This window comes from Chiroxiphia lanceolata, chromosome 1 (assembly GCF_009829145.1).
Source record: "Chiroxiphia lanceolata isolate bChiLan1 chromosome 1, bChiLan1.pri, whole genome shotgun sequence".
Lineage (NCBI taxonomy): Eukaryota > Metazoa > Chordata > Aves > Passeriformes > Pipridae > Chiroxiphia > Chiroxiphia lanceolata.
In genome coordinates this window covers 151,466,476-151,491,238 of record NC_045637.1, presented here as the reverse complement: position 1 = coordinate 151,491,238, position 24,763 = coordinate 151,466,476, and the positions used below count along the sequence as shown (strand labels likewise).

General features: G+C 48.6%; 1 protein-coding gene across 2 annotated transcripts in view; it reads right to left on the bottom strand.

The window, feature by feature from the left end:
• Positions 1 to 12,815, bottom strand: part of LOC116796792 (mitogen-activated protein kinase kinase kinase 3-like) — a 77,887-nt gene extending 65,072 nt beyond the window's left edge. For both annotated transcript variants that reach the window (XM_032707701.1, XM_032707709.1), the window contains exon 1: positions 12,713 to 12,815. The gene's annotated coding sequence lies outside the window, so the exon portion shown is untranslated. The remainder of the gene's footprint in view (positions 1 to 12,712) is intronic.
• Positions 12,816 to 24,763: the final 11,948 nt, after the last annotated feature.

The following is a 24,763-nucleotide window of genomic DNA, read 5'->3' as shown; positions in this document are numbered from 1 at the left end:
CTCCTCCCTAGAAGATGTCTGGTTGAGGGAAGGGAGGCGAAGCCCATGTCAGAGCTCTTTACAAGTGTTGGAAGTTTTCCTGGAAAACATCATCTCTGGTACTGTCACTTCCACAGAAGATGCCAAGACCACTGGTGCCAGGGACACTGCCTGTACGTGAAACACCCAGCCCCTACCCTCCTTGGATATGGGAAAGAGCTTCTCCTGGTTCAACAGAGCCATCACTCAGCCAAGAGATGTCCCATAACACCTCCAGAAAACCACACAAAATGTACTGCAGTGTCAGGAAATGGATCATCAGGCCCCATAGCAGAGCCCCAGGGGCCCAACAAGGTGCCACCACCAGCAAGAAGATTTTGCTGGTGCAGAGCAGGCTTGGTTGCTCACGTGCACCACAGAATGGTTCTGGTCTTTAATCCCAAATATTGATCTCACACGACCAGGAGACACCTTTGGAGACAGCGAAGTGATCCTAAGTGCAAAAGCCAACACGGTCTCAATATGAGAAGGCAGTTCAGCACATTCCTGGATAGGAAATTTCTGTGTTGAGCACGTGCTCTAGTTCTTCCCTGAATTAGTTAAGGACAGAATTTGTCCCTTTATCCTCAACATCCAGAGATTTCAATCCAGGAGGTGATAAGTGCTCTGAGCTGCAAATCAAACCGGGAAATGCGAAATAAAAAACAATCCGTGTGCACGAGAGGCTGTGCTATGGTTACCAAGCAGCAATAAACGAAGCAATGTTGATGGTCCCCAAGCTCTGGCCTGAAACTCCAGCCCTGCTCTGTTTGTCATGGCAATAGCATTTCCACCTGCACCTTTCTGACACGTCCTCTGGGAGCCTTCACACACCACTGTCATAGATCATGACCAAGGGAGCCCGGGGCCAGCTGTGCAGATGTGCAGCTGGCTGACCTCTCCTTACCAAAAAGGCTTCTATTCTTTTTTTTCCCCCCTATTATTAGTTTTCAAGCCACCTACTCCATCATAAATATAAAGTAAAATTAGCCTATTCCTAGAACGCTAAAAAAAGACGAGCTGATGCCTGCACAAACTGAATCCCAGCAAGTCAACGGGAAGGCTCCAAGCACGCCAGGAATGTCGAGTCCAGAGCTTTTGGCCCCTTTCCTACAAAATCCCACTGCTGCAAGCAACCTGTGCACGTGCAGGTCGAGTCACGGGCGTGCAGAGTCCCTCACCTGCACAACCTGCCTGCTGCTCCTCCAAGGAACCCTGAGCAAACTACTCCTGTCTGCCCAACAGCCTATTAATAAATATGCACCAGGGAGAAAAGCTGCACGCCAGCAGGGAGGTGGACCAGATGATCTAATAGGACCTTTTCCATCTCTTAACTTTTATGCTTAGTCACAGGACAAATATCTCCCACGTTGTGAAGGAACACGCTGGCTTTGCTTGCCCGTGCTTGTGATGGGAGAGTGTTGCCCTCTGAAGACATTTCGTTTTCCAGCTGTTCACAGAATGGTTGGCATTGAAAGGGACCTCAGGAGATCTTCTAGTCCAATCCCCCTGCTAAAGGAGGTTCACCTAGAGCAGGTTGCACAGGATCATGTCCAGGCAAGTTTTGAATAACTCCAGAGAGAGCTAACAGGACTTACCCAAGCAGAGTTAAGCAAGAAGACTTGCATTTGCCTGGTTTTCGGCCTCAGTGAGCTCCAAGGCACCCAAGCAAGTCCCTGAATTCCTGTCCCAGCAGCCACAAGCAGTACAGGAGCCCCATTTCTGTATTATGAGAGTACTTGTACTTCTCTGAGCGCTCAAGCCTGACCCTGTCCAAGGTGGAAAGGCACTTCATTTACTTTTGCAGGAAGCAGGTTGGCAAGAGAACAGACAGCAAACACCTCCTCTATCAACCTTCTAAGTCAAGCCTCCTGTGACAGACTGTCAGAAAACAGCTCAAAAAAACCCAACCACCCCAGAAAGGGAAAAACAAGGAACCAAAGGATCTGGGGAGAATAGACTCCCGTGCAGCTTAGGTATTTATGTTTACATGGAAATTTGCATTGGCACTGATTCATGCCATAGCAGCAGCAAGGCCCTCTTCTGGTTTTAAAAATGCCTGAGAACTGCAAGGCTTCCACAGGAGACCATCCCCACACATAACCTAGAGAGAAACTGAAAGCCCCAAGATCACAGGTCTGCAAACTTCACCAAGTAAGGAAAAAATATTTTACCACACAAATAATAAAAAAAGACCTCACACTATGAAAAAGAAAACCCAAAACCCAAACAAAACGCCACACAATCTAAATATCTCTTGCATCAAAGGATGGGAAAAGCAATGCTGAAAAGGGAGTAGGGGGTAGAAGATTTTACTTCATTTTCTACTTCAGCTGCTGGACACAGGATGACAGCACTGCCAACTCTCACAGGTTTCAGTGTTTTTCATAAGAATCTGGTTCCTGCAGTCACATGATTACATCAGAATCCACACTTCCCTTCTTTTTTTCTTAAAAAGAAGTAGTAGTAGATGTCAAAAGTTGAAGAAACATAAGTATGAAGCCTGAAATGCTCAAACCAGAAGAAATGGAAACATCTATTTTAAGAGAAATAAATCACTATTTTTGGAAGGAAGAATGGGATCTAGGATTCTTTTTCCCTGATACTATACACTGGAAACCTTAGACTTGACAGAGAATTACTTGATTTCGGGGGGCTGGAGGGTTGTTTCAACACCTCCATCTGTAACTTACAGATGAGAAAATACAGTTTTCATAGCAACACCTGCCTAAAAATTAGGCAGCCCCCTTGATGGCCTGATGCTGGCCTCCCTAGTCAAAGAGCATTATTTACTGGGGGACGATATCAAGGCACAGCAGTTAAAAAAAATAATAATAGAACAGAACAGCTTTTCAAATTTTGCCTGCACTTTTTTCATCCAGCATGAAGCAGGGTAAAGCCATGGAAGTCAGCTGTGCCAGCTCGTCTGCTGGCACCCCCTGCTCACCAAAACTACCAGATCTGCAGTTGCTGGTGGATCTTGCCCAGCAGAAATAGCTTATGGTAAAAATTAGTCTATGAATAAGGACTTGAGCTTCTGAAGAGGCCTGTGTTGGCTCTCACGGAGCTCATCCCGTGCTGTTGCTGAGCTCTGGGGTACCATGTAGTGACACCACAGCACTACAGGCACCTGAGCTGCAGCTACCTACCACCTAGAGGAATAATGGACTTTGGCCCCATGTTCAAACACTCACAAGCACCAAAAAGAGGAGGAGACTTCAGGTCATATTTATTTCCCATTTTTGTATGGAACAAAACTACTAAGATCTACAAGACTTGGATCTGGGGTGTGCTGTGCTCTGCATTGAACACACTATATCCTCGGAAAAAGAGGGTAAACACTACACTTGTGATTAAACCAGAGGTCTTAGCCCATTCTGCCCGAAGATAACTAACAGAGATGCAGGGAATTCAGAGGAGGAGAAGAACATGAAGGGCCCGAGAAGCTGTGGCGCACACAGCAGCTTCTGGCTCAGGGTACTTGCACAGGCAGCAGCCCCAGAGCCAAGCCCAGAGGGTAGCATCCATCACTCTTGACTGGAGCCCAACTGAGCCATTCCTCGAGCTCCAAGGATTTGCCTTTCATCAGTTTTCCATCAGAGACAGCAGCAAGTCCCTGCTCCCACTCGCAGGGCGCGCACGGGGGCAGAGAAAGGAAACCTCGCTGCTCCCGCTGGCAAACGTCTGTGGGTTTCTGCATTATCTCATCTCTGAGATTACAAGGAAGTGAGCACAAACCTGTTCAGTCACATTGTTCCCGCTCACCCCTGGCCAAGGGCCGGGCCATTACGCTGCTGTGTTCCTGCTGTTCCCAGGACGGATCTGCTGCTCCTCTGCAGCCCTCGGGTAGTTCCAACCCCTTCCCGCAGCACACAGGACATGCTCCTGCCTGCCCTGGTTGCAGAAACCACAACCAAGCACCAGCAGAGATCATGCACAGCACTAGAGGTCGGTCCACAGCTACCAAGTTGCTGACCTCAGCTACCACTGCTGCACACAGTGTGTAACACACCCACCCCTCGCTCCTCCCGCCACCTGCAAGGGATGGGCACATCAAACCCACCGCCCCATAAACCTCCCTACCCAAACAACTCCCATCTGCCTGCCCAGGATTTGCCTTCCCTTCTCTCTGTCTGCTCTCAGGTGCCTGCAAAGCGTGGCTGGACTTGGGGAAAATACCACAGGGGCTGCTGCAACCTGGCTGCAGAGGTGGCAAAACACCTGGGGACCTCCTGCCCTCTCAAGGTGTCACAGGTGCCCTGATTCCCCTCTGGTTAATGCTAATCTTGCTGCATTTGGTTCTCAGGGATGTGAGTGCTGCTGCCTTTGGACTGCACAGAAAAAAACCAGAAAGTGAATCAAGGGCCTACAAATAAATAAACATTTTAAAAAAATAAATAAATCAGATTAACCAAACACTAAAACACCCCTTGCTAAGACTCTGCCTTGATGCATCACTGTAGAATCGCAGTCCCCTTTTTGAGCAAATGTGATCAACAACAACAACAAAAAAAAGATGCAATAATGGGTTTGTTTGCACAATTTTATCTGCACCTTTATTCCCCCAAAAGGATTTGCTTTAAAAGAAAAATACCACCCATAATGTTTCTATCCTTGTTTATTTCAGAGGAGAAACACAGCTCTGTAATGCTATTAGTACCTTTCCCCTTCTTGCAGCAAACCACAACTAAATGAGACATGCTAAGAAAACTAAACTGACGTGGAAGTTACAGGTCCTTTTTTTTCACCCCCTTTTTTAAATGAAGTAACTATATTCTTAGCTGAGTTCTAAAAACCAGATCACACATACAAAGAAACGAGTTTGGAAATCCCCCTCCCTCCACCCCCACTGCTATTTGCTAAGGAAACCAGATGCCCAAACCCAGCCAAAAAATGATCTCAGCCATTCTTAAGAGAGCCTACAGTGCATTTTCATGAGTCATGGAAAGCAACAACTCGTTGCTTTGGTAATGCAAGGTAAGCAACTGGTCGCCCATCCCCAACCAGACTTGCAGCAGTAAGTCAAAGAGCAGACCGTGTCTTGACAGATTACATCAGACACAGCCCCAAAATAGAGCCCCACAGCAGGAGGTTTTGTAGGAAATGCCACAAAGCACGTCCTATGAAAGTATTCAGCAGCCAGGATCCCCCATGGTCCTGATCCAGGGGTGTTTATCAGTGCTCCACCTCCCAGCCCGTGCTCTCGGAGCAGGCAGAGATGCTACAGGCAGCAAATGGAGAGGGAAGCGACAGAGAGGGGCAGGGACTAGCAAGAAAGCAAGTACCTTATCCATGCTTTTCCCATAGACCAGGGCAGATAGGAAACCTTCTGCCCACCAGCCCCAAAAACAACACTAGGACAAGAATTGCAGGATGCTTCATCTACCAGGCCCTTTCTAACCATTCCAGCAAACACATGGGACTTGATGCTTACATGGACACAGGTGAATGACAGATGTACCTAGGCTTTCAAAAGGCCCTGACCAAACTGCTTGCTTTGTAAAAATATGTATTATATAGATCATTTCCCCACCATCTTCTTTGGGTGAAGGAGACTCCTGCAATGGAGTCAAAATTCACTCAAAGCCCTTGGTGATGCTCCTCAACATGGCCATGAAAATGGTCATGTTCCGTGATGCTGCCTAGAGCCCTTCAACCACAGCTGTCCAAGGGTTTGGAAATCCAGCCCAAGACAGGTCAGAGAGGTGGGAGATCCTTTCTGACACATCCCATGTTCTTCCACAAATACCTCCCACCATCATCACCTCTGGTGATTCCCACAGCAAGACACACAGTCATTGCTGCATGAGAAGCTCCCACGAGGTGAAGCACCAAAACTGCACCTTTCTGGCAATGCAGAGAGGTACAAAAGACAAATCAGTTTCCCAAGTAATTATGAACCAGGTAATGGAAGTCTTGTTCCATCTCAACCAAGTCCCCAACAGCTCTGGGTCTCCGTGACAGTCCAGGATGAAAGTGCAGTGTGCCAGACCACCTCCCTGGGCACCCCAGCTGTCCTCCTAAAAGGGAAGTTTTCCAGCACAGGATTTCCCACACAAAGACCAAGACTGGAACCAGCTTATCCCCAGCTTCATCTGCCTTCATCCAGAGATGAAGGCAGTTACAATCTTCAGCACCTTTTGTGCTGGGTCCAAAAGCCAGTTGTGAAAACACACATCCTCACCCCTTAGAGCCCCATCCCAACACTGACCAGGCACACACCAGATGTTACTCACTCCTGCAATGCTGTAGGTGAATTTGAGAAGTATTGCAATGATTAAACATTTTCTCTCTTTTTCTTGAGTCATCAGCCAGGTAACACAGTGACACACATCGTGCACATCTTTAACATCACAGCACCTTGGGAAGAGCACCATGGAGAGCCTCAGCAAGCACTCCCAACCCAAACAAAAATAGGTAAGACCGGTCATGGTTCCCCAAATCCTCCATTTGAGCCAAGCAAGATGATGCCAAGCCAGTCTTCAGACACAGGCAGCAAGAGCAGCAAAACTACACTTTTCCCTAACCTTTTCTCTCTGGCACAGCACAGCTCAGGAACAGCTCAACAACATTCAGAGCTGGACCTTGACCCTTTCAATAAAACCAGTAATGCAATAAGCTCAGCACAGCTCAATAGTTTCTGTTTATCTCTTTTACTTTCTACCAGCACCATCCAGAGAGAAATAACCGAAATATCTTGCATACTTCTCTAATGACTCTTGCTACTCAGCACCAGCACTGGGGGGACTAAGACCAAGGAGCAGCAAATGCATTCCACTGGTTTATTAACCCTGGTTTCCCAAAAACTACTGTCCAAGAAGGAAGCCAGCAAAAGGATTGCAGCACAGGGATCAGTGCCTGTAGTTCTGTGCTGAAAGGCAAACAGAAGGCATCAAGGCTGCAGTGTGAACATCTTACATAAGCAAGGAAAGTTTTCCAGAAGCTTGGCCCAGCCTGAGATCTTCACTGAAGGATGCTTCATCCAGCAAAACAAGCCCTGCTCCACAGCTCCACACTATATCAATGCACTGATCAATCTCAACAGAAGGAAGCCCAAATCTCTGATATCTGATTTTAGGGTACAGGATATTCATCATTTACACACCCAAACCGATCTGCCCCACAGTCCAGTCCACAGACTTCCCTCCAGCCACTCACTCCCACAGAGTTATTACCCTATTATCAGCCTCTATCAGCATCACCCAGCTACAGATAACACTGTTATCAGATGCCCTTTGCAATGACCCAGCATACAAAAAAGGGACAGTTCCCTCCAGGTAGTGACTGATCAATGAAAAGGTGAGAGGCTGAAAGGAAGAGGGTATTTAAAAGAGGGTTTCTTTTCATGCACACTCACCTTTCCTTCAGTTCATCTTCACCACCAGCAATAATAGGCCTCACCTTATTACACTTTCCCCCCAAGCCATTTCACCTGAACAAACCTTCTTTATCAAAGCACTGCCTCATGTAGGGGATGTCCCAACCCTTAAATCTGTATCAGAGTCAAGATATCCCTGTTATCAAGAGCTGGTGAGAGCCAGACGTGTCCATTAATTACCCTGTATCCACCATCCTTCTGCAGGGTCCTCATGCCTCGAGATAGAGCATCCCTGTTGCACCTTGCAGAGCAAAAGGTGCAGACAGTCCACTGGGAACAGATTAAGCATCTGCTTAACTCTTCGAGGCTCTTATTTATGGAGAGCACTGCACTATTTCTGGTTCACAACTGGACTATGACAATCTGACTTCTGCTCAAGGACAAAAAACCCAAAGAGGTTGCAGCTCATAAGCACTGAGCAAATCCAAGTAACCCGCCATCCTCATCATGATGGACTTCCATGTACATTCATAGAGTAGTTCAATTGAAAGGGATCTACAACAATCATCTAGTCCAGCTGCCTGACCAGACCACGTGTCTGAAGGGCAAGGACAACCTCAAAAAAGACAGACTTCAACGGATACACCAAAGCAGCAGCATCTTCCTCAGAACCTCTGCACCGAGAGCAGCAGCAGCAGAACTTGCAGTACAAGACAGGGTTCACTTTTACACACAGTGTTTGGCCTAACCACTGTCATGTGCAAAGTTTTCAATATTCCCTTGGGGATTTAGGGGCACTTGGAAGCCGCTGTGCAAGAAACACTTGCAGATGGACAAGACAAACACAACCACTCCAGGACATTCCTGGTAGTACAGGAGCACTCAAAAGCATTGCAGGGGCCACACGTACCTTTCAATACCCACGGATTTAAGACATTTCTACATCCCTTGCAAAGGCTTCTTATCTCACAAATTATTCTTCCCAAAGCAATTGTACAAAGTCTTTTCTCCCTCTGAATCACCCAGCTATCAAATCAGATGAGTTTTTGTTACTTCAGCACACAAGCTGCTGCTCACAGTAGGTTTGCAGAGCGGCCTCTGATCCACCCACCGAGGGCTATTTTTTCAAGCAATTTGGTGTTTAATCACTACCTGAGCACTTGAGCCATCCTCCCACCCCCACCAAGGACCTGCCCCTCACACATGTTGTTTACACAGTGGCCCAGGCAGTAGTTGGCCAGCTCCTTCCAGGATCTGTCCCAGGCTGCTGGGCATGGCACACACTGCCAACAGGACTTTGTCCCATGCAGCTTCCACGGTGAGCCAAGGTTTGGCTCAGCTCCACCCTGGTTCATTGCTGTTAAGCTTGCTCTCCCTGGGCTGCCCCAAATCATCTTGGGAGAGTGGGGAGTATAAAATCAGGGAAGATTTCACAGAAATGACAATTAGTTCTGCATGAAATGGTGGCCAGCCTGGGTTTTAACTCAGGAGAGCAGGACAGGCTCCAGCCCACCACAGATTCTCATTAAATTCTGAGCCCCTTGGTCTCCACTAACATTTGTATTAGGATCTTCCAAGACACAAAAAAAGTGTTTGGGGAATGCACTTGGGAGCAGAATCCTCTTTTTCAGAGGGTACAGATATATCTTCCACCTTTGACTCCTAAAAGCCTCAGAAACTCCAGGTCAAACCCTCTGGGTTCCCTTCACAGACGTCCCAAGTGCCCTGGGAACAGAAGCTGGCCCTGAGAGCAGACACAGCGATGACATTCAACAGTTCCCCCACCCCAGTCACTGACATGGGGACATAGGGCAAAGAGCTGCAAGGGTCCCCACCAAGGACCATGCTAATGCTGCATCTTCCACTATCCTGGGCTTCCTGGCCCAAACCCTGTGGCTCCAGGGAAAGCTCCTGGAGCAACAGCCCAAGCACTGAAACAAAGCAGGGAGCCACATACTCCCAGGGTGCAGCCCCAAAACTCTTCTCTAGCCCCACTACAGCATTCTTCTCTTGCTCTTAGAGCCCATGCAACAGGTCTTCTGCCAGGAGTAGTTCCCAAGGGGCTTTGAAGAGGAAGACATCAATTTTTAAGGGAGATCTTCGCTTTTAATTTCTTGTGTCTATTAACTGGGACAGACTAATTGAATCTTAGAATCGTTAAGGCTGGAAAAGATCATCATGTCCAACCATTAACTCAGCACTGCCAAGTCCACCACTAAACCATGTCCCCCATCTGCATGCTTTCTGAACACCTCCAGGGATGGTGATTCCACCACTTCCCTGGGCAGCCTGTTCCAATGCCTGACCACCCTTTGAGCTGGATACCAGTGGCATTTCAGTGACTAACGGGAAGATTACTTGGCCAGACCAGATCAGGACTGCAGGGATAGACAGAAAACAAACAAAAATGCCCACATATCCACGCTCATGCATGCTCACATACACCTTCACAGACAAAAACCACTTGTCTTGTCCGTTTGATGCTCACCACAGCACTGACCACATCAGATGAAGGCTCATGCCATGCGGGATATGGGGGTAAGCCCACGGAGACAGCGTGTTTCAGGCACAACTGAGATGACATTCACCACCTCTGCACCTCACACTTCACTCAGCAAAGGCAGAAAAGGTGTCGGAAAGAAATGCTGAACTGACCTGGCCTGCAGGGCTGCATGTGGGGATGGGGAACTGCTCCCCGAAGGGGCTCACCAAAACCACTTGGTCACCCATTTCCCCTTGTGGAGCTTAAACAGGAAAATAAATAAAGTCTGGGGACTGGGGGTGAACCTGCCAGGCTCGGGATCAGTGGGCCATTTATAGCCCCCTTTTTCTAAAAAGTGTCTGATGACATTAAAAAAAAAAAAAAAAAGAAAGTTGAATTCCATATTCCACCACTTATGGCTCCGCACTGCATTTTCCATCTCCCTGGTGCACAGCTGACATTCTGCACATTTCTGTGCACACTGTGCTTGGCCTGTGCCCTGAGCAGAGAAGGGAGTGGAAGTGACTGAGCCCAGCAGCCTCCTGCTACCATCAGGCATCAGGGAGCACCAGCCCCATCACCTGCAGCTCCTCGCTGGGGGAGCCAGGCTGCAAAGGGCTTGGCCACCTCCCATGAAAAGCTGGCACATGGGATATGTGTCTCTTTCCTGTGCTGGGTCTCAGGATCTAAAGAGTCCAGAGATTTGTAGAGAGAGAAATTGCCTTTCCTTAAGCCAGATGAACTGCACAGGCTGAACTGTAGTTGAATATCTCTTTTTTTCCCCCTGTTCTTTCCCCCAGATGATGCCCTCCATCAGGAGAGCCAAGGTGCACTCAGGGCAATCACTCCCTGTTTTCTTCTATGTGTAGACAGGCTTGTACACTCCAAAGACAGCCTGTGCTACCTGAGCAGTCTAATAAAAGATATCCCTTCTAACAGCAAACCCTGACTCACTTCCCTCCAGCCTCGACCAGCAGGTCTACGACGGCAGGGCCAGATCCACCAGAACAGAAGATCCTGCCAGCTCTCACACTCGTTCCCACGTCCATCTGGGGAGAGCAGGGCTGGAAGCACATCCCTTTCCATGCTGCAGCAACACACTCCATCCCACGGCTCTGCCAGGGCGCCAGACACACCGTGTGATCCTCGCCGGCATCTTCCCAGTGGGAACATTCAGAAAGCATCAAGTCCAAGCTGCAGGCTGAAATCCTGAAGCATCATAAAGCAACAGGAACGTTTCAGGAGGGATGGAGCCGCTCCTCTGGCTGCTGCAGTCGCTGGCTCTTCGCGCCGGAGTCGCTTCGTCTGGATGAAAATCCAGACTACATCTCTCTGCATGAGCACACTTCCCTCATAGGCTCTAACAGCCTCCAAAAAAAGAAATGCATCACCCACCAGCACACATTGACAGGGCAGAGCTGTGGGTTCCTGATGGAGATTAAGAACCCATGGAAAAAACTGCAGCACCAAAACCCGTTCGCAGAAGGGAGGTATAAAAGATCCTTTAAATCCACATCCCACCAGGCTGGCAGCCCATCCAGCCTCACGTCCTGCCTCCAACAGAGGAGCTTTTACAAGCTGCAAAACCTTCCCAGGGCAAAGGCTGTGCCCAAGCATGGAGGTCTGCTCTGATCTGCAGGAGCCCTGAGAAACCTTGAACCTCCATTCATAACTGATGTCAAATTAGGTGTTCTGCAAACTGGACCATCTGACACAGGTATCACAAGACACAGGTAGCCACAGGCAAGCCCCCAAATGCAACTATCTCATGCACACCTGAGGAACTGCTTCCAAGAGCTGCACTCTGTACACAAATCCTGCACGGAGCTACATCAAACTGCACGTACCAGACTGGAAATAAATTCATAAGGCGGCATAGAAAGAAATTCCCCCCAGCCACTCACTCTCACCAAAGAAGTGAAAGAGCTTGACCCTGGAAATCCCTGGGATCACTTAAATCCTGCACAAATCCCAAGCCTTCAAATCCCAAGTGAGCCCTGTGTTTTTGGTCCACGCACCAGCAACACATGCAGACTCTGCATCGAACCGGGATCAGATCTGCTTCCAAAAACCACTGGATTACAAGACAGGAATTAAAGAGGACGATAAAAACAGCAGCCGAGGGGGAAGCCGCTCTCCAAACTGAGCAAATCCTCCCAGAGCATCTTCCTGACTCGTGGTACCGCTCCCCACGACAGCCGCTGGCTGAATCCAGGTGGAAATCCAGCTTTCCAGCCCCAAGCGGGGCTTCCCTCGCCCAAGGGGGTCCGTGCCCGCCGCAGAGCCTTCCTCCCCACGCTCATCCCATCCTCACCGCTCCGGGCAGACGGTGCGGGGAGAGCTTTGCTGGACAGTGAGGGCTCTCCGGGAACCCCCGTACCACCCTGGTGTGGTCGAGACGCTTCCCAAGGAAGCGAGACCGAAGCGATCGCCGCCAGAAACTGCTGGCTCCAGAGGTTAACGCATCCCGGGAACGGATATCGGGGTCTAATCCCGGCGCTCGCTGTCAGCAGCTGCAGCTGGGACAGGCTTCCAGGAAACAACCTGGGAAAACCAGTGACCCGAGCGCACCAGCACAAGGCGGGGGTTTGCGGGGAGCTGCGGGGAGCTCCGGGGAAGGTCAATCCCTTAATCCTTCCATCTGCACCCACGGACACGGCTCCCGGCGCCCTCCTCTTGGAGAGCCGCTCCATCCCCTGCGAGCCCCAAACCCAGCCGGAGGGACAACCCTCCACTTGCGAGACTAGAAAGGAAGGAAAAGCCACGGAAGCCAGTCCCGGCGGCAAAAACTCTCGGCCACCGCTGCAGGCAGCATAAAATAATTAAAAACCGAAACTATCCGGGCAGGCGGGCGCAGGGACCCGGCGGGAAGGGGGGGCTGCGGGCGGACTCACCGGTGCGGCGGCGGGGTCACTGTGCCATGCCCGCACACCCGGGGCTTGTCACCGCCGTGGGTCCCGGCACCTGGCTCGGCTGGGAACAGCTCAGCTGGGCTCGGCTCCGCTCGGCTGGAGCCGGGCTGGGGCGGCGCACAAAAGCGGGAGGAAGCGGTGACGCGCGGGGCGGCCGCGGCCAATGGGACGGGGATGGGCACGGGGGGCGGACCGAGCGGGGCCACCGGGGGGGACGGGCAGGGCCCCGGCGCTGGGGGGCGACACCGGGGCGGGGGGGGAGCGGGGCGGCTCCGACCCCCGGGGCAGGTCCGAGCCCTCGGGGCAGCTGCAACCCCCGTGCGGGATGATGCCTTGCCCCGCAGGGCATCCCTCGGGCTTCCCTTGGTCCCACAGGTCGCAATCGGCCGCGATGAGACTCGTGGGGCAGCTCCGACCCCCGCGGCAGTTCCGATCCCCCGGGGCAGCGCCAACCCCCGAGCGGACTCGCATCGCGGATGATGCCCTGTCCCGCAGCCCTGCTCGGTCCCGTGGGGCTTCCCTGGCCTCCCACAGGTCATATCAGCCACGGTGAGACTCGTGGGGCAGTTTCGACCTCCGGGGCAGTTCCCACCTCCCGGGTGACACCCCTTCCTGCAGCCCTGACTGGGCCCGGTGGGGCTTCCCTTTTGGCCCTGCAGGTCGGATCAGCCCCCACCCCGTGGGACACCGTGGGATCCCCCCCCCCCGGCTTTGCTTTCAAGAAGGATGGAATGTGGCCTCTGCACTCCAGCTGGGGGTCTCTGGGACCTCCTGAAAGCTCCTGAAAAGAGCAAGCTGTCCCATGTAGGGCTAACTTGAAAAAGCAGGAGATGATGAGAAACAGTGCTGAAAGCCCCAGATTCTGGGATGGGGCTTCATCAGCTGGAGTGTTGGTGAAGCTGGTTCAACCTTGCTGCAGCAGTGTGGCTGTCTGCAGGGCCCAGCTTTCTCCATGTGGCCAGGATGTGAAGGAATAGCTCTCTGATAACTTGGTTTGGTTTTGTCTCTTTTGGGGGAATTGAAGCAAAATCGAGCCATAGTGAAGATGAAAGGGCAGAGGCTTTTGACTGTTCCCATGTCACAGCTTGCTCTTCAGAACAGCCCAGGGATCTTTGGGCAGCTCCCTGGGGAAGCAGAGAAGCCTCTGGGCTGCTCCAATTTACACCCACCTGTCCCAAGCCTCTGTTGTGTGTCCAAGTCCCTTTGGGCTCAACTTCCCATATGGGGAGAGCCAACAGTGGCATAAAAGCAAAATTCACCCCTAAATAAGGGCCAAAAAAGCCTGAAAAACAGATGGAAGTGGGAACTGAGTTATGTACCAGATATCCCTCAGACTGGTGGGAAAGAGGGAAAAATCATGCAGACAATGGAAAAAGTAAGTAAGAATATTTCTCTGATTATTTCCTTGTTTCCCCATTTAGTAAATGAGGAAGAGGAACAAAGTCAATTCAAGATTTTGGTGGGGGAGAGAAAAAAATGGGCTGGATCCTAAAACCAGCCCCATTCCACTCAAGTTTTTAAGGAGTTGCTGCTGCAAGAAAGTTTGAGCCATTGCCTATAAAGGCAATAGAAACCCCAACCAGGGACCCCTCCTGAGAGATTCAGATCTCACATCCTCGTATACAATCGCGTGACCTATTAATAAAATCCATAGAAACGGATTCTGTATATACCAAATAACTGCAGATGGCTCCAGCCCAAACCGCTCCGGGTTCCCTCACTCCATAAATGATTTTACTAGGGCCAGTCGTGATCTTGATGTAATTGAATAGGTTTCACTCTTTTCTCTCTCCCTCCCCCTCCCCAGAATATTTGTGCAGCTTACAGAGAGACATCCAGGGGGACTGAGCTGGTTGTTGGAAGGAACCTCTGACTCCAGCTTGCCTCATCCATTTGGGAAGCGGCGTAAGTCTAGCCTAAGCCACCTGGCTTTGGAAAGGAGGTTGCTTTTCTCTGCACCTTCCCCCTAACTCTTAACAGCTTTTAATAAAATTCCGGTAACTTGGCACATTTGAAATGTTGGCTGCTGCCCATCGGGTATGTATGTAATGAATTCCTGTGCTGCAGATGCCTTTCTGAAATAAATTACATGTGTTTACCTTGGGAGCCAAGCACAGGACCCAAGGACTTCAGGTTCAAGTATTATAAGGCACTAAGTGACAAGCAGCTCCTTTAAAACCACCTGGTTTTAATGGGAATTGGTCAGGCACACACCAATTACTCTGAAAGCTGTAATTCTTCCAAGCAGCTCCTCTTTTCTGAGCATGTTTGGTGCCCCAGGTATCCCACTACGGGGATTTCAGTTCTAGGGTGTTCCTGAACAATATAAGGATCATCACGTTGTGTAAAGGCTCTTTCCACTGATGTCAACAGCTCCCTGCTGATGGGCGTGCTGAGGATCTGCCCCCGGATGCTGCCTGCTCGAGTTGCTCTTAAAAACATTCACAAAGCCTGGAAGAAGGATGGACAGAGGTGTGTGGCTCTGCACATAGTTTCAGGTGTTCTCCTACCAATGCTGGCTGACAGCCTTTGGCACTTGTCTGGAGAGAAGTGAACACCTGCTCGAGGGTGCACAGTGCAGAGCAGTGGTAACCCAGCGTGTTGCAGGCAGTGCTTGTAGTGGCTCTGTGCGGTGAAATAAAATAGATGTGGGCTGTTCTCCGTCCCTGAGGACAACAGGTGGGGCACACCTTGTACCCACAGAGCCAAACTCTCCCTTCCTTTCCAAAACAGTGTCCAAACTGCCAGTAGGAGCCATTCCTTGCCGCATGCTGTGCTGTGCTGGTGCATGTGCCAGGTGGCGAGACGAAAACGGGTCACACAGAAAACCCACAGATGTGGGCTCTGATTCTTCTAAGTTGACTGGTGTAAATGTTGGGTGGATATGAAGGCTTATATCATCCTGATAGTATCTTCAGTGAAAAGTCTGATGGCACAATAGTGAGCTATAAGAAAAGCTGATGGTTCATCCATAGACCAAGATCTTTGCAAATCACAGCCCCAGGCTGTTCTATTTATGCTTCTCCTTTAATGATGTAAGCATTAGTATTTGCTGTGGGGACAAAAAGGGGCAGATATTTGGCTTTTGCCTAACTGCTACTATTTTGGGCTAAGCCAGGGTTCCTGCAGGAAGTGAACACAGGTCCCAGAGTGGTGACCCAGTTCTGCTGTGACTAAGTATGCTCCATCTAACCTGAAATTCTCCCATGCCTTCTGTTTGATATAATATCCTTTCTTGCTTCCTGCCCTGGACGGGAAGATACAGGTGTTGTGTGCTGTGAGATGTCTGCCAGGCTTTCTCTCCCATCAAGGTGGCTGCGTGTGGTGGGTGAAATCATTCCCATACTTAGTCTGCAGAATGTGCAGGAATGATGCCGTCCTGGTGTAAAGAAAAGAAACCAATTGCTTACTCAGAGGTTGTGTGCTGCTTCTCAGCTGAAGGCTGGAGCTGGTGATGGGCCTGGGTGGGATGTCAGCACGTAGACAAGAGCCTGTGATGCTGAAACCTCTGCATGGCAGCACCTGGGCTTGGCAGATCTGTGTCAGCTGCAGCTCCTCCTCACCCAAAACTAATTGCAGGTCTGCTGTTTGCTGTGGAAAAGCAGGTGGGAAAAGAGGGTTAGAGCTGTCCTATGTCCCCCTCTTAGTGTTAGTACCCACAGAAAATCCACATTTATTTTGCTTAAATATTTCCCATGTGTTCTGACTGCTGCGAAGCTGAGCGGTCTGGGGGTTGCCTGAGAGATAAACCTGGCACAAACCACACATGCCAGCATCCCTAAGGGGTTTGTGCTTCCCCAGGAACGTGCCTGAAGGAAAGCAGAGGTTTGTTGGGGACAAACATTTGGAGACAGCATTTCATCTCTACTTCTGCTTCCACTTCACAACCACCACGTCGTGAAGCAGCTGGGAAGGGTGAGAGTGAGGTTCAGACCCCTACTGCTGTGAGGCCACAGGTTTCTCAGACACCTCTCTCCGCCTCTCCTGTTACATTAAATGCCCCCTGGCTGATATGACCATCTCCTCTGTGGGGCAGATGCTGAGATCTGCTGTGTGAAAGCCCTCACAGCTGGGCAAGAGCAAGAAGTGATCTCTTGATGGGTTTTGAAACTTTTTCTCTTCCATAGCAGGAAACGTTTTCTCACAACAGCAGATAAAGCCTCCTGCCCACACAACAAATTAAGCTTGTGGTTTATAGGTTGGGTTTATAGCTCGTGAGATGAGGAGGAAATCCTGGGCTCCTTCCAGACTCGGTGTATGGAATATTTCTTGCATCCACTCCAGCACAAAAGGTAGGTGGCAGCAGCAGACACCGTATTTTAAAAGGAGAGGGTGAGACCTGCATTCAAGATAAAATGCATAGTCCTGAATGAGGGGGTTCAAAGCATGAAGACCCAAGAGCAGGGAGGCACTCTCCATGCGCTGCCACCCATCAAACACTTGGGAATACTGCAACACCTCACCTTGAGGGGATAGGAAGCTGCTCTGTGAGGGGGTCGGAGCACAGGGGTGCCCCTTAGCCCTCTCTGAGGCAGTGTTTGTGTCCATCCACCTAGTTGCAGGCAGCTGACTGGAGAGGTTTTACATATCTTACAAAACAAAGGCTGAAGGCTGAGTGTGACATGCAGAGGAAGCAGCTTGCAGCAGCCAGCAGCGTCAATCAACCAAAAAGGAACAGGTTTAAACTCATATTTCTTCCAAGCTGGGTGTGACTTACACTGAGAGTGAGTTGTGTGGATGATTTTTTTTCGTGGTAGTCATAACATGCACTTTCATAGCTGGATGTAAATTTCCACACTGTCTTTGTTCCATGACTCACCTTCTCTGCCCAAACAGAGGGAAAAACATGTCCAAAAGGCACAGAGTGAAAGTGGAGAGGACCTGATTTCTGGGTGAGTTGTTAAGGAAATGTTGCTGGAGGGCATTTCTCTGTGGACCTTTTTCGCCTGTGCTTGGTGCTTGGAACTTGTGTCAACCAAACTGTATTTGCAAGGTGACTCTGTATCACCCTGGTGAAAAGTGTGAAGCTGGAAGCCCTGGAGAATTATAATACCTATCTGCAAACAGGCCCAGTTTGAACTTTCTCAGATAAGAACTATCCCAGAATATTTAGGGGCTCATCTGGCACCTGAATATTGCGATAAAATGCACAAGAAATATTGTCCTTGCAGCATTCGCAGCTGAAACTGCAAAAAAGCAAAAAATTGCAGGGGACATGGCGTGTTTCCATCTCACCAGAAATTCAGATAAAACATTTAGATTTTTCCTGAAAAGGACCAATATTCTCCACCCTGCAACTTGCTTTTCTTGAGTGGAGTGTCAGGGATAAGAGAAGAGCATGGCCAGCCAGACATGGATTTAGGTATATGTATCCAGCCTACCCTGCTCTTTGTCCCCACTGACAATAGAATTTTGTTCCTTGACAATATGACCCTATTTCTCTAATCCCTCTCGTGATTTGGAAGGTAACCAATCTACAGGAGTGTTGTCAAAGCCACCTGTTATAATCACTGGATTTTGGCTGTCATTTCAATCTGTATTTTGCACTCCTTAATGTACTCTTGATGAAGAAGCTCCTACCAGAACCCTTCAGGAATATTTGTACTCCTACAGCTGAAAGTGGATCATGTGTGAGCAGCCATCAGGCCCGAGTTTCTTTGTATTTCTCCCCATCCACCCACGTGGAGCTGGATTTTAGGTGACAGGAATCAAAGGAAGCAGAGTGATTTACCACAACTGGAATCTCTCTGACTGGCCGTAGAGTTATCTGCGTGCATCGAGTGGAAACCTCCAGTTTTTCCTTTACCTCTGTCACGAGGGGGGAAGAAATCACCGAAACAATCAAAACCTGACTGTTTACACATGTTTTGTTTTATAAATGGACTTGTATAGAAAGTTGCAGCACCGCTGCACAGGCAGCTCACATAAATCTCTTATCACAAAAGCCATATGTCCTCATTTCCTTGTCTGTGGTAGAACACAGGCAGCGGCGCTCCGATAATTAGGAAGCTGGAGGTAAAACCACTCGGCATCCAGCAGTAGGGAAGCACATGTGGGTGAAGGTTACCAAACACTCAACAGAGCAGTTTGGTTTCGAGCCGTGTCGCTCGTCTGTACAACTTTCCATTGCGTGGCTGTAGTTTGTGTGTTTACAAGCCGGTTCCTCCTCGGAGAGGGTACTGGAAACACTGGGGAGGTCTGAGGGTGCCTGATCTTCACCGCTCAGTTTGCTCACCTCGAAATGCAGTGAACTGACTTTCCATTTCAGCCCCTTTGATGTGATCCCAGACATGAAGAGTTGGGGAAGAGCATCTGTGGATGGTCCTGTGAAAAGCTTCCTCACAGGATGGCTGGCACAGTGGGGGATGTTCCTGTTCCCTGCACGGAGCTAATACGGTTTCACCTGGGAAGAAGAAGTAGAAGGGTCCCACAGGAGCACTTATGGCTTCTCCCTTACCAAAAACCTGTCTGGCTGTGTCTGTGGCCCTTCTTGGCACTGATAAGCCAAAACAGTGTCACTGTCTAACTTTTAACTTCACCCACACTTTTCCACAAAGCTGAGATGGATAAAAATTAGCTGAGTGCGTACAATTAGCACACCTGCCATTATGGCATGTCTGGGTCCTTCCAAACTTTTTTTTTTCCCCCCAAAGAGAGACATTTCCTAAATTTCGGATCAGCCAGTGATGGTGAAATGCACTTTTGCCCAGCTTGGTGTGCTTTGTGTAAGGGGTATTTATTTAATCCATCTGAAACTACATGAGAAAGGAGAGAAATATCCCGGCGGCGAGATAAGATGATTATCTTCCTGGCAAACAATGGGAACACGGTCAAAATTAAAAATAATTTGATTGCAAATAGGAAGCCTAGTAAAGCAGCAGGACCAGAGGAAACATGACTAATTTTTTTTTTAGCCTGCCTGAACTCACACAGCAGAGCTTTGCAAGAGCCATAACTTTGAAATATAGATCTGTAGAAAACCCATGGGGGGAGGATGGCAAGAGTCCAACTGCAATAGTACAATAGGGGCAAGTTCATGCAGCTGGTAGATCCGACCTAAATGACTAAATGGCAACAGACAAAAGCTATTTTAGGTATAGTTTGGTGGGGACTACAGTAAATACAAATTTGGGAGGAGTGAAGAAAGTGAAAGGTTTTCTCTCGACTCTTTTTTGATTTCTATTCTCCTTGGCAACACGTGTCCAAAGCATGATGCCACTGTCACCTGCAGGAGCAACACTGAGCTCTCTGAGCCTGCAGGCCAATGTTTCACATCCTTGGTTGATATTGGTTCTTCCTGTCTCCAGCAAGGAACCTTCCTTTCTGCAGGGGAAGGAGGAGGTGGCAGCAGGACCGTGATGACTTTGGGGTTTGTCTCCAAGAGAAAATTCTAATAGATGTCAAACCTATACAGGGCCCCTTATAAAGGCACTTCCTTCTGATAAATGAGATTACCCAGAAAAAGTGTTTGTATGATTCCCAGAAATACTGCCTTCTAAACTACTGCTTCCTTAAAAGAAAACTGAACATGAAACAACCTCTATCTAGAGTGGATGTGAAGAATAAAATGGTGTATAGGACAGCTGTTCCTCAGCATTCATGGCAGAACTCTAAGAAACTTCCTCTACCCCAGACAGTGCCAATACCTGCTCTGGAAATGCCTTTGAGCTGAGTAGATACCAAACTCACCTCGACTGCAGTCCTTGTCCTTGTGTCACAGCCTGCCTGTCATAAATGGCCTGGTGACTATTGTTTTAACCCGGTGGACGGTAACATTTGGATCTGTGTTTTTAAATATCTAAGATGGTTTGACTGTACCCTTCTGTAAATATTATTTTCTAGAATATTCTGTGCTTTTATTTGCACTGCTAGAGATGGGTCTCAACACTCAAAATGTCCTGTGCAGTAGGGAAGTGATGTTACATCCATTTTACAGCAGAAGAAATTCTGCTGTAGGCAAAGGGTTGAAATGGTCTGTTCCAAGAACACAGGGAGAAGCACGGAGCAGAACACACCACAGACATGATGTTCCCAGCAGGACTAGTTGTGACCACAAACCCACAGTTTCGTTTTTTGCTTTAAAAGCCTCCTGAATAGAGATTTTTAGTCAAATGAGGGTTGAAGTAAGTCCTTGGTTAGCTGTGTTGAATTACATCAGCCAAGGAGGTGAGTACACTTAAGCTACTTCAGCTGCAGTTATATATGTCTGATCCTTTACCTGGGTAGATACTTTTCCTAGCATTTTGAAGGTATAACATAAGTCAGGTGTGAGTGTGTTGCAAACCTGTAAAACAGTCATAAGCAGTAGCTGACACCAGAGATTAAACACTGTTTAAGCCACTTGGCAAAGCTTTAGACAGGTCCAGTAATTGTAGGTGGATGAGAGCTTGCAGAGGGTCATTAGGTTCCTGATGGAGGAAATACCGCTGAAAGGCAGAAGAGGAAATGACAGATTTAATGAATAGTGGTCACAAGCTGAACTACAAAGAGCAATCGGTCTGTATGTTTTCCTACAAGGACGATCGTAGCAGAACCAAGGCCAGATGGTCCCTGCACTATATCTGATGGCAAGACCCCTCCAAACCAGAAGGCATGACAAACAACACCAAGGAAAAGTCTCTGACCCGTAAAAAGAGGGGCTGCATTTCTGCAGGCAGCAAACTGAACTCTTGGAGCAGAGCTATGTCCTTCTGCTTCCACCAGGAAGGAGAGTGCAGAGTCGTTTGCAGTCAAAACATCAAAGCACCGTCTCTGGAATGGGAGATCTTGGCATTAAAGACAGGTTGTCATTGTTAGTAATGGTTCAAAAGGCTGAAAGATAGACCTAGGTGGAGCATCAGATGTGCATGTAAAGTGAGAGGCGTTTGGTGCTGGTGGACAGGATTTAACAGGCTATTCAAACTGCACTTGTCACAGGCAAAGAGCCATTAGAGCACACGCTTGGGTGAGGCAGGAGTGGTAACAATCACTAGTCTGTCTCCGAGCAGTGCTGCACTATGTGTTGATCCTGGAGGCTTTATGCTTTTATGAAAACACCTAATGATGGTATGATTCAAGATACTGTGAAGGGCTCAGAGGGAGACTCAGTAAAACATCAAATAGTGATGTCAAACTTTTCATGCATGACAAACTAAATGCGAAAGTGTCGTTCTCACAGAGACAGCAACAATTGGGATTTGCTTCCAAAATGAAAGAGGAAATTATTCAGGCAAATTTGTTACTTTAGACAGGTGAAACACCATCTGAATGAAGATGGGGGTATGCACATGAATGAAATTGGGCACATGTTTGTGAACATGGACATGGATGGATGACACGTCAAAGGCCTTAATTGGTGATGTGGTGACACAGCAGTGCTGGAGGCAAACGGTCCAGCAGAGATAAACTTTATTGTCCCGGGGGAAGGTCATCAAATGTGAGCTTCTAATGCAACCAAAACTTTGAGGAGAGGAGAGGAGAGGAAAGGAAAGGAGAGGAGAGGAGAGGACAGGACAGGACAAGACAGGAGTTCTGACAGTGACACTACAACAGCAGGAGCAAACGAGACAGTAAATGTCTTTATGGAGTGGACAAGGACACCCAAAGCAGCAAGGGGAAAAATATCACTAGATGACTATTGACTTGTGAGAGTTGGGATCTGCCCAAGACCTGATATCCCATGAGGCTGTCTCTGAGAAAAAAAGGGCTCACATGCTGCTGTTCACATTGCAAGAAGCAATTGTTAGATATTGTCTAGCTTGGTCCCTAGGTTCCCCCTACGTCTGGATAGTCCATGAATGTTCAATTTTTTTATTACAGGTACCCTGTATAACTTCATCAAAGTTCACAGATCTCCCCCCAGGTGCAATTAACCCAGGCCCTAACTTCAGGACTCCAGTAAGGAAGCTGGCTCTTGGAGGATACTTTACAAAAATGACAGTGGAAAGCTTGTTCCCCTCCATGCTGGCATAGAGGTTGCTGGTATTTCGAGCAGGCAAAGCTTCTCTACTTCCCAAATGAAGAATGGAAAGCTGGAACACCATCCTGGAGTAAAGAGACAGGTGCCAGTGGGTAAAAAAAGAAAGCTTTTGTTCTCATTGACTGTGTTCATCTGAATGGAAAATCCAGGCAAGGAGACTGGAGAGCCTGCAGTTCACAGTGCCAGGTCTCCTGCTTTCTAATTTTAGAACAAAGTACTCCTGCCCACACCGCTTTTCCTAAACACCCTGTTACACTTATTTTAAGAGGATGATTTCACGAGGCCTCAGAGAAGCAGGGACTGGCAACTATGTAAGTAAAAGAACTAACCTTTTTTCTTATCAGGGTAGAGTACAGAGTGGATGTGGTCAGTACTGTTTTAGAAAGCACTGGCTCGAGTGTGTGATAGGATATGTACTCTCCTACAAGAGTGCAAAGGAAATAAAACCAACCTCCAGCTATGTGACAGAAAGGGTAGTGTTGGGTGTAAGGTCTGGGTTCTGGACCTGAGCAAACTCTCCATCCTTTATGGACATCTGTTTTTCCTGCCCACTCTTGCTGCCTGGATCATCACATTTAACAGCCCTGTTGGTGCAGAGTCTGTTGTAGTGTTGGACACCTCACAGCCTTTATATCTGTACAAATCAAATGCTGGCAGAGACTCGCTTGCTTTTAAACCCAGACAGACTGGTGATTCTGTTACCACTCCTGCTGCACCCAGCTTTTTTTGTTTCTTCACTGACGTATCAACAGTTTAACATCTTTTCTTTATTTAAGTTGCAAAGGTTTGTGTTTAGTGGCAACCAGCCCTCCTTGCCAATGGGAAATAGCCCCTTTGCAGGCAGTAGGGCACCTCTCTCTTGCACACCCATTAACTGAGGCCTCTTGGAGTGGGTGGCTGTCTAGCAGCTCTGAGTAAGCTACAAGAGGATGTCATCACTGCCAGACTTGGCCCAGCTTAATGTCAACCAAGACACTGTGGGGGAAGCCTGACTGCAAACAAAAGCAAAGCCAACTGCACTGTTTGTCCCTGTGCAAATGAAGGCAAAGGCAAACAGAGAAGATTTATAAACTGTTGTTGTTTTTTTTCTTCAATATTTCTAATATGATAAAGAGACATGTTGTTCTTCTAAGAACTGCAAGCCAGCAACCGTGTTTTCCTTGGCCATAAGCCCAAAGTTTTGGCTCTACTTTTCTTTTACCAAACATGAGTCCTCTGGGATGATTCACTGGTTCTTAGTGGGCTGCAGCTGCTGAGCCAGGAAAAGGAGCCCCTGGTGCACAGAAAAGGAATCAGGAGATGATGTGTCATGTGGGTTACACAGGGAATCAGCATCACTTCCTACAGACAGCCAGTGCAGACTGCATGCAGAGGACCTGCTGGTCTGGAGGAGATGGAAATGAAGCCAGGACTCCCCAGGACCCACTGGTACATCTTATCTCTGGTGAGCATCTAAGAGTCCATGTGTTTCCACCAAAAGCTCCAGTTCAGCAATTCAGGTACTTAAATGAGCGGCAGCAATTAATTTCTGTAAATCTGGATCCTCAGTCATCACCAGCTCCTTACTGCAACATTTTAACCCCTTTCTCCATTCTCTCACACTCCAGGAGAACCACTGGACTTACACAAGGGGAGCATGTGGCTAGAGACCTCTGAGCCAAGCATTTCATAGAATTGTAGAATCGTTTAGGTTGGAAAAGACCTCGAAGGTCATGGAGTCGAACCATTAACCCAGCACTGCCACATCCACCACTAAGCTGTGTCCCTGAGCGCCACATTTACATCTGTTATCTGTTAAATCCCTCCAGGAATGGTGACTTCACCACTTCCCTGGGGCAGCCTGTTCCTGTGCTTGGTTTCCTCTTATGAGAGTAGCTGAGTGAAAAAAAAGGATCCCGAGGGACAATTCAGTGAGTAAGGGATGTGTGATCACTGGTGTCCAATGTCAGCTTAAGGAAACTATAGGATGAGACAAAGCCTCTTCACTTCAGCCTCTTCTCTCAGTGGTGGGAACTAAATACACTAATTATTGCTAATCTACAGCTCACTTGTTGTCGGTCAGCAGGTGAAGAGCT